This window comes from Pan paniscus, chromosome 1 (assembly GCF_029289425.2).
Source record: "Pan paniscus chromosome 1, NHGRI_mPanPan1-v2.0_pri, whole genome shotgun sequence".
Taxonomy (NCBI): Eukaryota; Metazoa; Chordata; class Mammalia; order Primates; family Hominidae; genus Pan; species Pan paniscus.
The window spans coordinates 151246430-151260859 of NC_073249.2; the positions used below are offsets into that span (position 1 = coordinate 151246430).

The 14430-nt window shown below is 35.8% G+C and overlaps 1 protein-coding gene across 8 annotated transcripts in view; it reads left to right on the forward strand.

The window, feature by feature from the left end:
* Positions 1–14430, forward strand: part of SLC44A5 (solute carrier family 44 member 5) — a 514570-nt gene that overhangs the window by 77216 nt on the left and 422924 nt on the right. For all 8 annotated transcript variants that reach the window (XM_055117228.2, XM_055117202.2, XM_055117223.2 and 5 more), the window contains one exon: positions 4284–4403. The gene's annotated coding sequence lies outside the window, so the exon portion shown is untranslated. The remainder of the gene's footprint in view (positions 1–4283; positions 4404–14430) is intronic.

Below are 14430 nucleotides of genomic sequence, written 5' to 3' on the forward strand. Positions count from 1 at the left end.
GGCAAAATGCAGCCAGTCTCTTTGCTAAAGCATAGAAAGAATGGCCTTTACTCCTTCTTCACATGGTGGCAAGGAAGGAGAAGTGCCAAGCAAAAGGGGAAAAAGCCCATCAGATCTCGTAAGAACTCTCTCACTATCATGAGAAGAGCATGCAGGGACCACCCCCTTGTTCTAATTACCTCCCATGATGTCCCTCCTGCAACATGTGGGGATTACAATTTGGGTTGCAATTCAATATGAGATTTGGGTGGGGACACAGAGCCAGGCCATATCAACTGTCCATAGAAATACACAGGCTTCCCTATTTCTTTGGGCCTTCATTTCTGAAGGTTCTCATGTCACGTTAAGACTTATTGAAATCATGAGTGAACTCCCATTCACAATTGCTTCAAAGAGAATAAAATACCTAGGAATACAACTTACAAGGGATGTGAAGGACCTCTTCAAGGAGAACTACAAACCACTGCTCAATGAAATAAAAGAGGATACAAACAAATGGAAGAACATTCCATGCTCATGGATAGGAAGAATCAATTTCGTGAAAATGGCCATACTGCCCAAGGTAATTTATAGATTCAATGCCATCCCCATCAAGCTACCAACGACATTCTTCACAGAATTGGAAAAAACTACTTTAAAGTTCATATGGAACCAAAAAAGAGCCCATATTGCCAAGTCAATCCTAAGCCAAAAGAACAAAGCTGGAGGCATCATGCTACCTGACTTCAAACTATACTACAAAGCTACAGTAACCAAAACAGCATGGTACTGGTACCAAAACAGAGATATAGACCAATGGAACAGAATGGAGCCCTCAGAAATAATACCACCCATCTACAACTATCTGATCTTTGAGAAACCTGACCAAAACAAGAAATGGGGAAAGGGTTCCCTATTTAACAAATGGTGTTGGGAATACTGGCTAGCCATATGCAGAAAGCTGAAACTGGTTCCTTCCTTACACCTTATACAAAAATTAATTCAAGATAGATTAAAGCCTTAATTGTTAGAACCTAAAACCATAAAAACACTAGAAGAAAACCTAGGCAATACCATCCATTCAGGACATAGGCATGGGCAAGGACTTCATGTCTAAAACACCAAAAGCAATGGCAACAAAAGCCAAAACTGACAAATGGGATCCAATTAAACCAAAGAGCTTCTGCACAGCAAAAGAAACTACCATCAGACTGAACAGGCAACCTACAGAATGGGAGAAAATTTTTGCAGTCTACTCATCTGACAAAGGGCTAATATCCAGAATCTACAATGAACTCAAACAAATTTACAAGGAAAAAACAAACAACCCCATCAAAAAGTGGGCGAAGGATATGAACAGACACTTCTCAAAAGAAGACATTTATGCAGCCAAAAGACACATGAAAAAATGCTCATCATCACTGGCCATCAGAGAAATGCAAATCAAAACCACAATGAGATACCACCTCACACCAGTTAGAATGGCGATCATTAAAAAATCATGAAACAACAGGTGCTGGAGAGGATGTGGAGAAACAGGAACACTTTTACACTGTTGGTGGGACTGTAAACTAGTTCAACCCTTGTGGAAGACAGTGTGGTGATTCCTCAGGGATCTAGAACTAGAAATAGCATTTGACCCAGCCATCCCATTACTGGGTATATACCCCAAGGATTATAAATCATGCTGCTATAAAGACACATGCACACATATGTTTATTGTGGCACTATTCACAATAGCAAAGACTTGGAACCAACCCAAATGCCCAATAATGATAGACTGGATTAAGAAAATGTGGCATATATACAGCATAGAATACTATGCAGCCATTAAAAAGGATGAGTTCATGTCCTTTGTAGGGACATGGATGAAGCTGGAAACCATCATTCTCAGCAAGGACAGAAAACCAAACACCACATGTTCTCACTCATAGGTGGGAATTGAACAATAACACTTGGACACAGGAAGGGGAACATCACACACTGGGGCCTGTTGTGGGGTGGGGGGAGGTGGGAGGGATAACATTAGGAGATATACCTAATGTAAATTACGAGTTAATAGGTGCAGCACACCAACATGGCACATGTATACATATGTAACAAACCTGCACGTTGTGCACATGTACTCTAGAACTTAAAGTATAATTAAAAAATATATATATAAAGACTTATATTGAATAAATTTGTTAGGCTTTTTGTTGTTGTTAATTTGTATTTTGTTACAGGTGTATCAGCCATGAACCCTGTGATGGGTGAAGAAATAAATCTTTTTTCCACTATAATAGTAAAAATAGTAAAAGCAAGTTAGAATAATTGTTAGAAACATTAGCTTTTTTAGAGGTGAACTTTTGTTAAACAAGTCATTCAATAGTATGACAAAGGCACTGAAACTGTACTTATAGGCCAATTGTTTCTCTGAATGATCCCTTGTTTATTATTCATATCTTTTGTTTACTAATTTATTACACCTTTGTATGTATATTTTTAAATATACGTAAATGCACATATGGTTAAATGACACATTTAAAACTCTTGACTATAGCTTCAAAATACACTTGCCTTATTAATACATAAAACAATGCATATGCTAAATATTTTTTACTATCTTAGTAAAATTTTACCAGTTCCCTTGATAGACAAATGGATAAAACATGCCCATTATCTTGCATATTTATTGCTTTGTAATGAATATATCATTATTTTATTTACATCTTTTAACAAAAGCAACTAACTAGTGAATGGGCACAGTCACAGAACAATTAGGATGCAGATAACTGAGAACTGTCTATCATAGACAAATGTTTTAGCCCTGAATGAACTCCAGTGAGGGTTGTTAATGTTCTGTGAACACGCTTCTATATCTTTTCTATATTTTATAAAGTAGAAAAAATGACCATGTATACTCACATGACTGTTTCAGTCTGTTCTTATGCTGCTAATAAAGACATATCTAAGACTGGGTAATTTATAAGAAAAGAGGTTTAGTGGACTCACAGTCCCACATGGCTGGGGAGGCCTCACAATCATGATGGAAGGCGAAGGAAAAGCAAAACCATGTCTTACATGGTCGCAGGCCAGGGAGCACATGCAGGGGAACTGCCTTTTTATAAAACAATGGGATCTTGTGAGACTTATTTACTATCCTGAGAACAGCATGGGAAAAACCTGCCCCCATGATTCAATTACCTCTCACTGGGCCCCTCCTATGACACATGGTGATTATGGGAGCTATAATTCAAGATGAGATTTCAGTGGGGACACAGCCAAACCAATGACCTAAAGGTATTTACACATCTTTTTTCTATCATGTTAACTAATGGACAATCTAGAATGTAAATGAATAAGATATATACATATATGTATAATTAAACGATATTTGCTTGTTTTTATATTCTATATTTATGAATTTAGTTCTACTTAGAAAATATCCAGATAACCAAAGACTATTTTAATGAAATTAATTAGTTTAACAATAGTCTGGGGTCTTGAAGTCAGTCAGAGATTTTGGAAATTGTTTGAGGTTGACATTAAAGAGAAACACAATCCTTATTGATCTTAAAACAGTTCATCAGACAAATATGATATTTAAAATTTGATATAGGTAGTATAAGTAAAGTTACTAGATCTATATGATTTATGGTATTATCTGAAGCTCACAAGAGCAAATCTTTCCAAAGATGGTTGAATGATAATTTTATAATTTTTAACAGTTAATGGAAGTAAAAATCAGTATAGGAAATCTAGCAAATCAGAATTAATTAAGTTTCTCATGAGAAAATAATATGCTAACATTTTTCACACTGTGATGAAATCAGGGGAAGACATGTAGCTATTTTTAAAGCCAAATTACCAAATCAATTTAATTTGTCCAGTGATTTGCCTTGATAGAAATATAACCTAAACTTATTTGTTTACAATTTTTTCTGTATTTACCAAATATTAAAACTTTCCAATTTTTGTTTAAAAGTACTGTTCTCTTAGAATTCTCCCCTACCCCCACTGTTTTCCAAACTGATAACTACTTATATTTTTCTGCCTCTTGAGACTTTGCAACCAAGGCCATTAATTTAATTTATAGTAAGCTCCTCCTCCTCATACTTCTCCTTCTTGTTTTATTGAGTTATGGCTTCAACAAGCCTCTCAAGCTTTTATAAATGGTCAGCACACTTAAAACATTAGGATATAAATTTTTCTCTCTTCTTACTGAAGATTATTGAATTTCTTATTCGTCTCTATAAGTCAATCAGAATAGGAGTTCATTTAACCGTAAGATACTTTATAATTAAATTAATTTTTTTTTTCAGACATAGACACAAATCTTGACGAACACTTCAGCCCTGCCTCCAGAATGAAAGGGGGAAACCTAGACCTGAATGGGCTTGACCATCTCACAGCTGCTCACGTGATGACCACATTCATGGCAGGTAAAAAGATTGCTGTATCAACTCAAGAAAGCAATAGCCTCACTGTCTTTGTATTTTGAATTGCAACAACAACTTTGATATCAACAATGAAGCAATGGTATCTAAGAACAAAAGAGCATTTGCCAAAAGTCATCATAATATCAAGTGATTGTATAAGCAGAAACAAGCTGTCACAGACCTGTGTGTCAGCTAACATAAGGAGAATGCTTTCTTCTGATGCTATTTATTTACAGGCAGTTTTAATATAAATCATTTCAATTATATCTACATCAAATAAAATAAAAAATTAGTGAAGCCCCCAGATTCTTCATTGGACCAGAAGACACAGAAATAAATCCTGGAAATTATCGACATTTCTTCCACCATGCAGATGAAGATGATGAGGAGGAAGATGATTCTCCACCAGAAAGGCAGATTGTGGTTGGAATATGTTCCATGGCAAAGAAATCCAAATCCAAACCAATGAAGGAAATTCTTGAATGGGTCTCCTTATTTAAATATATCACAGTAGTGGTATTTGAAGAGGAGGTTATTTTGAGGGAACCAGTGGAAAACTGGCCTTTATGTGATTGTCTTTTTTCTTTCCACTCTAAAGGATTTCCACTGGACAAAGTGGTTGCCTATGCAAAACTCAGGAATCCATTTGTAATCAATGACTTGAATATGCAGTATCTCATACAAGATTGGAGAGAGGTATATAGTATTCTTCAAGCTGAAGCTATTTTACTTCCTTGTTATGCAATTTTGAACCGTGACCCAAATAATCCCAAAGAATGTAATCTGATTGAAGGGGAAGATCATGTAGAAGTAAATGAGGAAGTTTTTCAAAAGCCATTTGTAGAAAAGCCAGTCAGTGCAGAAGACCACAATGTTTACATTTATTACCCAACTTCTGCTGGCAGTGGAAGTCAAAGACTCTTTAGAAAGATTGGCAGTAGAAGTAGTGCTTATTCTCCACAAAGCAATGTACAAAATTCAAGCTCATATACACATGAAGAGTTTATGCCCGGAGACGATACTAAAGTTAAGAGATTCCTCATGTTTTGCACCACCAACATCTTTGGCAGTCTGAAGCCTATGGACTCTTTTTTAACAGTAGTGTTCTTAAATGCTTTAAACATGTAAGATTATGATGGAGACAAATTTTATTCAAATATAATAAAATATTTAAAAATAAAAAAGAAATAGACACAAATATGCCATTTGTTTAGAAAATGTTTCATACTCAGCAGAAGTATCTTGTCATATCTCTGGGCAAGGAAAGAACTCTGGGAGAGTCTAAAGTTGCCTTTCTTTGTATTTTATTATGTCCTTTTTGGGGAAGACTTGTTCAGACATGATCAACTTATGGGTTCTACTGTAAGATTTTATAATATTTTGTGGTAGTTCACATGAAGTTCTTCCTCACATCTTCACTTGGCTCATTTGTGACTATTTCCATGGGACTTTTTTATTTATTAATATTTTCCAAGAGGAAAGAATAAAAAATTCATGTACTCTGAATCCTTTAGTTTCCTCAGAAGGCCATGAAGCCCCAGACAAGCCAGAAGCAATTATTCCCATTTTAAGGACATTCGAGCCTGCATACAACTGTAATACAAACCAAGCAAAGCTCTTTCAGAAGGCACAACTCTACTTCATGATCCATGAAAAACTGGTTTTAATATTTGCATGCATCTTCTTCCTATGAAGGTCTGTTTGAACTGGATATTTCTATCACATGCACAAATGATATATTGTTATGATCAATTAATGTTCAAAATTTCCCCCAGAGAGAGAGAGAGAATGAGAGGTAGAATCACTCACAGGTACAGAAAGAACTACCATTATAAACAGACTATTATAAAGACATGCTTCCTTCTGTGATGGTTTCCCAATGAATCACACTTCTCTGTCTCCATATGCTTGTGTAGTCCCTGTCACATTTACTCTGGGCTTGACCATTGACTTGCTCCAGCCAACAAGATATCAGCAGATATACAGCAAGCAAAGGCTTGATAAGCATGTGTGCACTGGGGCTTGCTCTCTTGGAGCACTTCTGCCACCATGTGAAGAAACCAGGATGAAAGACCTCATAGAGAGAGACCCAGCTGGCTTAGCTGGTCCAACCATCCAAGCTGAGACTGTAGACATGTAAGAGAAGTTGTATGATATCATCCAGCCCCAGCTGAATACAGGGATGACTACAAACACATGAGTTAGGCTTGGCAAGATCAGCAGAAGAAACTCAACAAAAATTTGGCGAAACTGTTGCTGTTTCAAGGCACTGTGTTTTGGGGTGGTTTGCCACACAGTAACAAATAACTTACATATCTTTATTTTCTAAGGAAAGTAAAAGGCCTTTTCCCCCTTTCAGTACAACGACCTAAAAATAACTGACCAAAGCAATTATAGATCATAAGACAAACAACATGAAGTTTCTTTCAATGGTTGGAAAAGTTAACAAATCAAGCAGATGTTACAAGGGCAATTCCTCAACCCCAAGGCTGAGGCCAGCCAAATCTGACTACCCCCTTATCTCATCATCTGGTTAAGAGATATCAGGAGATATCAGAATTTCTATGACAGTCAGACAAACAACTAAACAAAGATAAAGGGCCAAGCAGATTCCCAGTTACCTGTAACTTGTCAGAGACCATAGAAAACAATTTTCCAACATTAATTCAACTGCAACTGTGAACAAAAACACACATGGCTAAGAGCCAGGTTTAGCATGTAAGAGCCCATGAGTTTGATCCCTGTATAATGGCATGCACTGGGGAAGTGAGCAAAGGCAAGACAGAACACGGTGGGTCTGGATGAAAAACTTTCTTAGGCTGCATGCTTCTAAGGGCTCAGAGGCTTATCGGAATAACAGTCAAAGAATAATTTAGAGGTATTTAGTTTGGCTAGAAACTGAGCTGAGTTAACTTAGATTTGAGAGAGGTAGTATTTTCCCTGTATCAAGCATAGGTTGATTATCATGGAACAAAAGTAAAGAAGGCTTTATTAAAACAAGAACTATAGACTGGTAGAACAATAATTTTGTTTTGTTTTGTTTTAAATTGACAGATAAAATTACATGTGTTTATCACAGTATGATGTTTTGATGTATACATACATTGTGGATTCACCTAATCTAGCTGATTAATGTATGCATTACCTCACATAGTTATCATTTTGTGGTGAGAACACTTAACATCCACTATCTTAGCATTTTTCAAGAATACAGTATATTGTTATTAACTATAACCATGTTGTATGATAGATCTCTTGAAGTTATTCCTCTCATCTAACTGAAATTGCATATCCTTTGACCAACATCTTTCCAACTCTCTTCCCCCCATCCACCTCAGCCCGTGGAAATCACTCATCTACTCTCCAGTTATATGAATCAACTTGTTTAGATTCCACATACGTGTGAGATTATGTGATAATTGTGCTCCTGTGCCTGGCTTATTTCACTTAACACAATGTCCTCCAGGTTCATTCATATTGTTGCAATTGGCAGAAGATATCTGCAGTCTGATGTTTATTGCAGCACTATTCACAACAGCCAAGATATTGGAATGAATCTAAGTGTCGAAAATGAATGAATGGATAAAGAAAATGTGGTAAATATACATAGTGGAAAGCTATGTATAGTCATAAAAATAATGAATTTTGTTTTTTGTCCATGGGCAAGTTGATTGGCTGAAAACTACAAAGAAAGAAGGACCGTTTTCCTTGGAGCAGGCTGACAAGATTTATCAGAGAAAGCAAATTTAATTATTAATGGGTTGCTTGAGAAACTTTATGATTTCAGCTGTGGAGTATATTCAACTGCTGTCTCTGTGTAACACAGCCTGGGCTCTTTCGTTGGCTTTCCTACCTTAGTTAAACCTAGACTGCACCACTTTCCTCACTATAAATCCTCATGGGACAGTGTTGAACTTTTCCTGATTCCTTGCAGGTTTTATTTCATTTTGTTTTGATATTAAGATCCTACAACTTTAATACATATTAACAACTGTGTTTGTTATTATAAGAATAAATACATTTCAGGTTATAAAATAGCTATTAAAACTAGATTCTACTTACTATGTTAAATCATACAAATGCTTCTATGTTTCACTTGTGTGATTTTGGAGCAGTGATGGCCATCAGAGTCACTATACTTGAAACATGAAACTTGCTTTAATCGTACTATTAGCTTCTAATATTATAATAAGACAATAAATTATGTCATTTTATTTAAGTCTTTTTATTTTGTATCATATTTACTGCATAGAGATGTCATGAGGATTAAAAGAGTTAATACAACAATTGCCGTGTAAATGTTAGCTATTATTACAAAATTATAATAAATATTTTAAGAAGGAAGGTCAAGAGAATATACAATAATTTGGCAAAACTATGTCAACTGCATAGGCGGATTTATATCAGTGAGGTACTAGGTAATAGAGGGAAAGAAATTCACTATACTTTTGAATTAAAATTTCAAGCACTATTTTAATATATTTTTGGAAGAGGCTAATTTAAGGGGATCTCATGGCTAGTCCTTTTAAAGGCATGTCTGTGTATAGTGTGTATTCCATTGTTTCAATTCTTATAAATTTTCCTAATAAAATATTTTTTAATTTGTCTTCTCCACTCCCCCAGTTTGATCCGGAATTGATAAACTTTAAATACAATGAAGATATGTTTATCAGAAAAATATTTTACTCTGCTTAATTTCTTAATGTAATAAAATATATATCACCAAAAATATTGTCATTTTAAACATTTTTCAGTTGCAATTCAGTGTCATTAACTAAATTCACAGTGTTGTACAACCATACCATTATTTCCAAAAACTCTTCATCACCCAGACAGAAACTCTGTACCCATTAAACAATAACTCTCCATTCCTCACTTCCACCAGCCCCTGGTAACCTCTACACTACTTCTTCTCCCTATGACTTTGACTATTCTAGATACTTAATGTAAGTGCAACTTTTGTCCTTTTGGGTCTGGCTTATTTCACTTAGTGTAATGTTTTTGAGGTTCATCAATGTTGTGGCATGTATCAGAATCATTTCTTTTTATGGCTGAATTATATCCCATAGCATGTATAGACCACATTTTGTTTATCCACTCATACATTGATGGATGCTTGGGTTATTTCCACCTTTTGGCTACTGTGAATAATGCTGCAATGAACATTTTTGTGCAAGTATTGGTGTGAGTTTTTGTTTTTAATTATTTTGAATATATACTGAGGAATGGAGTTGCTGGCTCCTATGAACTGTTTCAGTTTCTAAATCTAAATTAGTTAAAATTATGTTAAATTAAAAATTCAGTCCCTTAGTTATGCTAGCCATATTTCGAGAACTCTTTAGTCACATACAGCTAATGATTACCATATTGGTCAGTGCAGGTCTGGATTAATAATTTGATGAATATCTTTATAATAAATCTACTAATTGTGCCCATTTTCTCTACTGCTCAAATAAGCCTTGTTCTTCCTGCTTCTGTGCTTTGGTTTACCTTTCTTGAGGTCATACTTCTTTTTGCCTGGGATATTTACCTATTCTCTATTTTCTTTTATAGAAATGTTATCTGTTTCAGAAAGTATTCTTTATTACTGCAGCTCACACTGATCATTCCTACTCATAAACTGTCAAAGCATTTGTTAACTTTATTATTTCCATGACATTTACTTGCATTATACTGTAGTTATTTATTTCTTTGTTTCTTATCTGGATTAAAATTCCTTATTGGCAAAGCTAATAATAAAAACAAGAACTACATCAGCAAAACAAAACTAGTCATTTATTAAATGATTGCATTTCCTCAGGCACAGTGTTGTTTTATACACTCCATTTCATTTACTTCTTAAAACAGAAAGGAAGTAGTATTATCTGAATTCTGAATCAGGATTTGGAGTTTACAGGCTAAGTATCATGTTTAAATCCCTATATCTAGCAAATGGTAGAGTCAGAATTCAAACTCAGGTATGTCAGATGCTCTTACAAGTCTGCTTATACTTTATAAATATTACTTTGGGAAATCTTTATAAATAATATTATCTAACATTTACTTATTGTTTACTCTGTGCCAGATCTTATTGTAAGTGCTTTTCTTGTATATAATAACTTAATTCTTGTAACAGTCTTAGGAAGTGTGAGCTGTAATCACCATCATTTTATATATATGATAACAGTTCAGAAAAGTTAAGTTTCACAAGCCAGACACAAAAAGCCTAACATCGCATGTTCTCACTCATACGTGGAAGCTAAAAAACGTGTACACATGGATGTAGAGAGTGAAATGATAGGCAAAGGAGACTCCGAGGGGTGAATGGGTGGGTGTGACAGGGGTGCATGATGAGGAATTACTTAATGGGTAAAATGTATCTTATTCAGGTGATGGATACCCTAAAGCCTTGACATTACAATTACACAATCTATGAATGTAACAAATTTGCACTTGTACCCCATAAATTTAAACAAGTTAAAAATAAATACATAAATAATGCTTCCCCAGAGTTAAGTTTCATACCTATTAAATGGCAGAGTCAAGATTTGGACTGAGTGTAACTCAGAGCTTGCATTTTTTTTATTATTATTATACTTTAAGTTTTAGGGTACATGTGCACATTGTGCAGGTTAGTTACATATGTATACATGTGCCATGCTGGTGTGCTGCACCCATTAACTCGTCATTTAGCATTAGGTATATCTCCTAATGCTATCCCTCCTCCCTCCCCCCACCCCACAACAGTCCCCAGAGTGTGATGTTCCCCTTCCTGTGTCCATGTGTTCTCATTGTTCAATTCCCACCTATGAGTGAGAACATGCGGTGTTTGGTTTTTTGTCCTTGCAATAGTTTACTGAGAATGATTTCCAATTTCATCCATATCCCTAGAAAGGACATGAACTCATCATTTTTTATGGCTGCATAGTATTCCATGGTGTACATGTGCCACATTTTCTTAATCCAGTCTATCATTGTTGGACATTTGGGTTGATTTCAAGTCTTTGCTATTGTGAATAGTGCCACAATAAACATACGTGTGCATGTGTCTTTATAGCAGCATGATTTATAGTCCTTTGGGTATATACCAAAGTTCTATATCCCTGAGGAATCGCCACACTGACTTCCACAAGGGTTGAACTAGTTTACAGTCCCACCAACAGTGTAAAAGTGTTCCTATTTCTCCACATCCTCTCCAGCACCTGTTGTTTCCTGACTTTTTAATGATTGCCATTGTAACTGGTGTGAGATGGTATCTCATTGTGGTTTTGATTTGCATTTCTCTGATGGCCAGTGATGGTAAGCATTTTTTCATGTGTTTTTTGGCTGCGTAAATGTCTTCTTTTGAGAAGTGTCTGTTCATATCCTTTGCCCACTTTTTGATGGGGTTGTTTGTTTTTTTCTTGTAAATTTGTTGAGTTCATTGTAGATTCTGGATATTAGCTCTTTGTCAGATGAGTAGGTTGCAAAAATTTTCTCCCACTTGTAGGTTGCCTGTTCACTCTGATGGTAGTTTCTTTTGCTGTGCAGAAGCTGTTTAATTAGATCCCATTTGTCAATTTTGGCTTTTGTTGCCATTGCTTTTGGTGTTTTAGACATGAAGTCCTTGCCCATGCCTATGTCCTGAATGGTAATGCCTAGGTTTTCTTCTAGGGTTTTTATGGTTTTAGGTCAACATTTAAGTCTTTAATCCATCTTGAATTAATTTTTGTATAAGGTGTAAGGAAGGGATCCAGTTTCAGCTTTCTACATCTGGCTAGCCAGTTTTCCCAGCACCATTTATTAAATAGGGAATCCTTTCCCCATTGCTTGTTTTTATCAAGTTTGTCAAAGATCAGATAGTTGTAGATATGCAGCATTATTTCTGAGGGCTCTGTTCTGTTCCATTGATCTATATCTCTGTTTTGGTACCAGTACCATGCTGTTTTGGTTACTGTAGCCTTGTAGTATAGTTTGAAGTCAGGTAGCGTGATGCCTCCAGCTTAATAGCTTACCAACCAAAAAGAGTCCAGGACCAGTTGGATTCACAGCCGAATTCTACCAGAGGTACAAGGAGGAACTGGTACCATTCCTTCTGAAACTATTCCAATCAATAGAAAAAGAGGGAATTCTCCCTAACTCATTTTATGATGCCGGCATCATCCTGATACCAAAGCTGGGCAGAGACACTACCAAAAAAAGAGAATTTTAGACCAATATCCTTGATGAACATTGATGCAAAAATCCTCAATAAAATACTGGCAAACTGAATCCAGCAGCACATCAAAAAGCTTATCCACCATGATCAAGTGGGCTTCATCCCTGGGATGCAAGGCTGGTTCAATATACGCAAATCAATAAATGTAATCCAGCATATAAACAAAACCAACGACAAAAACCACATGATTATCTCAATAGATGCAGAAAAGGCCTTTGACAAAATTCAACAACGCTTCATGCTAAAATCTCTCAATAAATTAGGTATTGATGGGACATATCTCAAAATAATAAGAGCTATCTATGACAAACCCACAGCCAGTATCATACTGAATGGGCAAAAACTGGAAGCATTCCCTTTGAAAACTGGCACAAGACAGGGATGCCCTCTCTCACCACTCCTATTCAACATAGTGTTGGAAGTTCTGGCCAGGGCAATTAGGCAGGAGAAGGAAATAAAGTGTATTCAGTTAGGAAAAGAGGAAGTCAAATTGTCCCTGTTTGCAGATGACATGATTGTATATCTAGAAAACCCCATTGTCTCAGCCCAAAATCTCCTTAAGCTGATAGGCAACTTCAGCAAAGTCTCAGGATACAAAATCAGTGTACAAAAATCACAAGCATTCTTATACACCAATAACAGACATACAGAGAGCCAAATCATGAGTGAACTCCCATTCACAATTGCTTCAAAGAGAATAAAATAACTAGGAATCCACTTTACAAGGGACGTGAAGGACCTCTTCAAGGAGAACTACAAACCACTGCTCAATGAAATAAAAGAGGATACAAACAAATGGAAGAACATTCCATGCTCATGGGTAGGAAGAATCAATATCATGAAAATGGCCATACTGCCCAAGGTAATTTATAGATGCAATGCCATCCCCATCAAGCTACCAATGACTTTCTTCACAGAATTGGAAAAAACTACTTTAAAGTTCATATGGAACCAAAAAAGAGCCAGCATCGCCAAGTCAATCCTAAGCCAAAAGAACAAAGAGCTTGCATTTTAAGTAATCATATTATTTATAAACTTTATTCAACAAACATTTGTTGAGTAATTACTATGTCCCAGACACCATGCTGAATACTAGGGATATAAAGATGAATAGACCAGAGTGTGTGTATAGCTTTTCCAGTTTAGCCTACTAAAATGAACAAACAAGAAATATTTGTCATTGGTATAAAAGTTATTAATCACGACTACTACCAGCACCACCAAATAATAATGAGGGCTTGCTGTTTTTGGGAACGGTTTTAAATGTTTTGCAGACACTAATTCATTTAGCCTCACAGAAACTTTTAGAGATCACCATTATTATTGTTGTTTTTATTTTTTAGATTAGAAACTGATCAGCAGAGATGTTAGGTAACTTGTCTGAGCCAGAAGCAGAAGGACTAACTTATGAACATAAGCAATTTGGCTCTAGAACTCAAGTGCTCAAATATTCCCTGTGGGTAATAGAGTCTTAGTTTTTCTGGAGTGTGAACAAGTGCCATTATATAGAACACATTTAAACCTGACTCTTGAAAAACAATTTCAGGAGCATGGAGAAAACAGGAATGATAGTCATTCTGCAATGAGATTTTAAAAGGCGCAGTTTCTATAATGGTCAGCAGAGGGTGAAGGGAGGCAGCATTTGTAAGATGCCACTTCATTACAATGGAGTAAACTGTGTGGAACTGCTCATCTCTAAAGTCCTCTCTTGCTCTAACATTTCAGGATGATCCTTATTTGAATTATTTTTAGTTCAGTGTTACACAACACAAGCAAAAAAAAGAAGTAGCTCCTTCTGAAATACATATAGCTGAGATGATTTTTTATCTGAGTTAGCACAGCATTTTTTTCAAT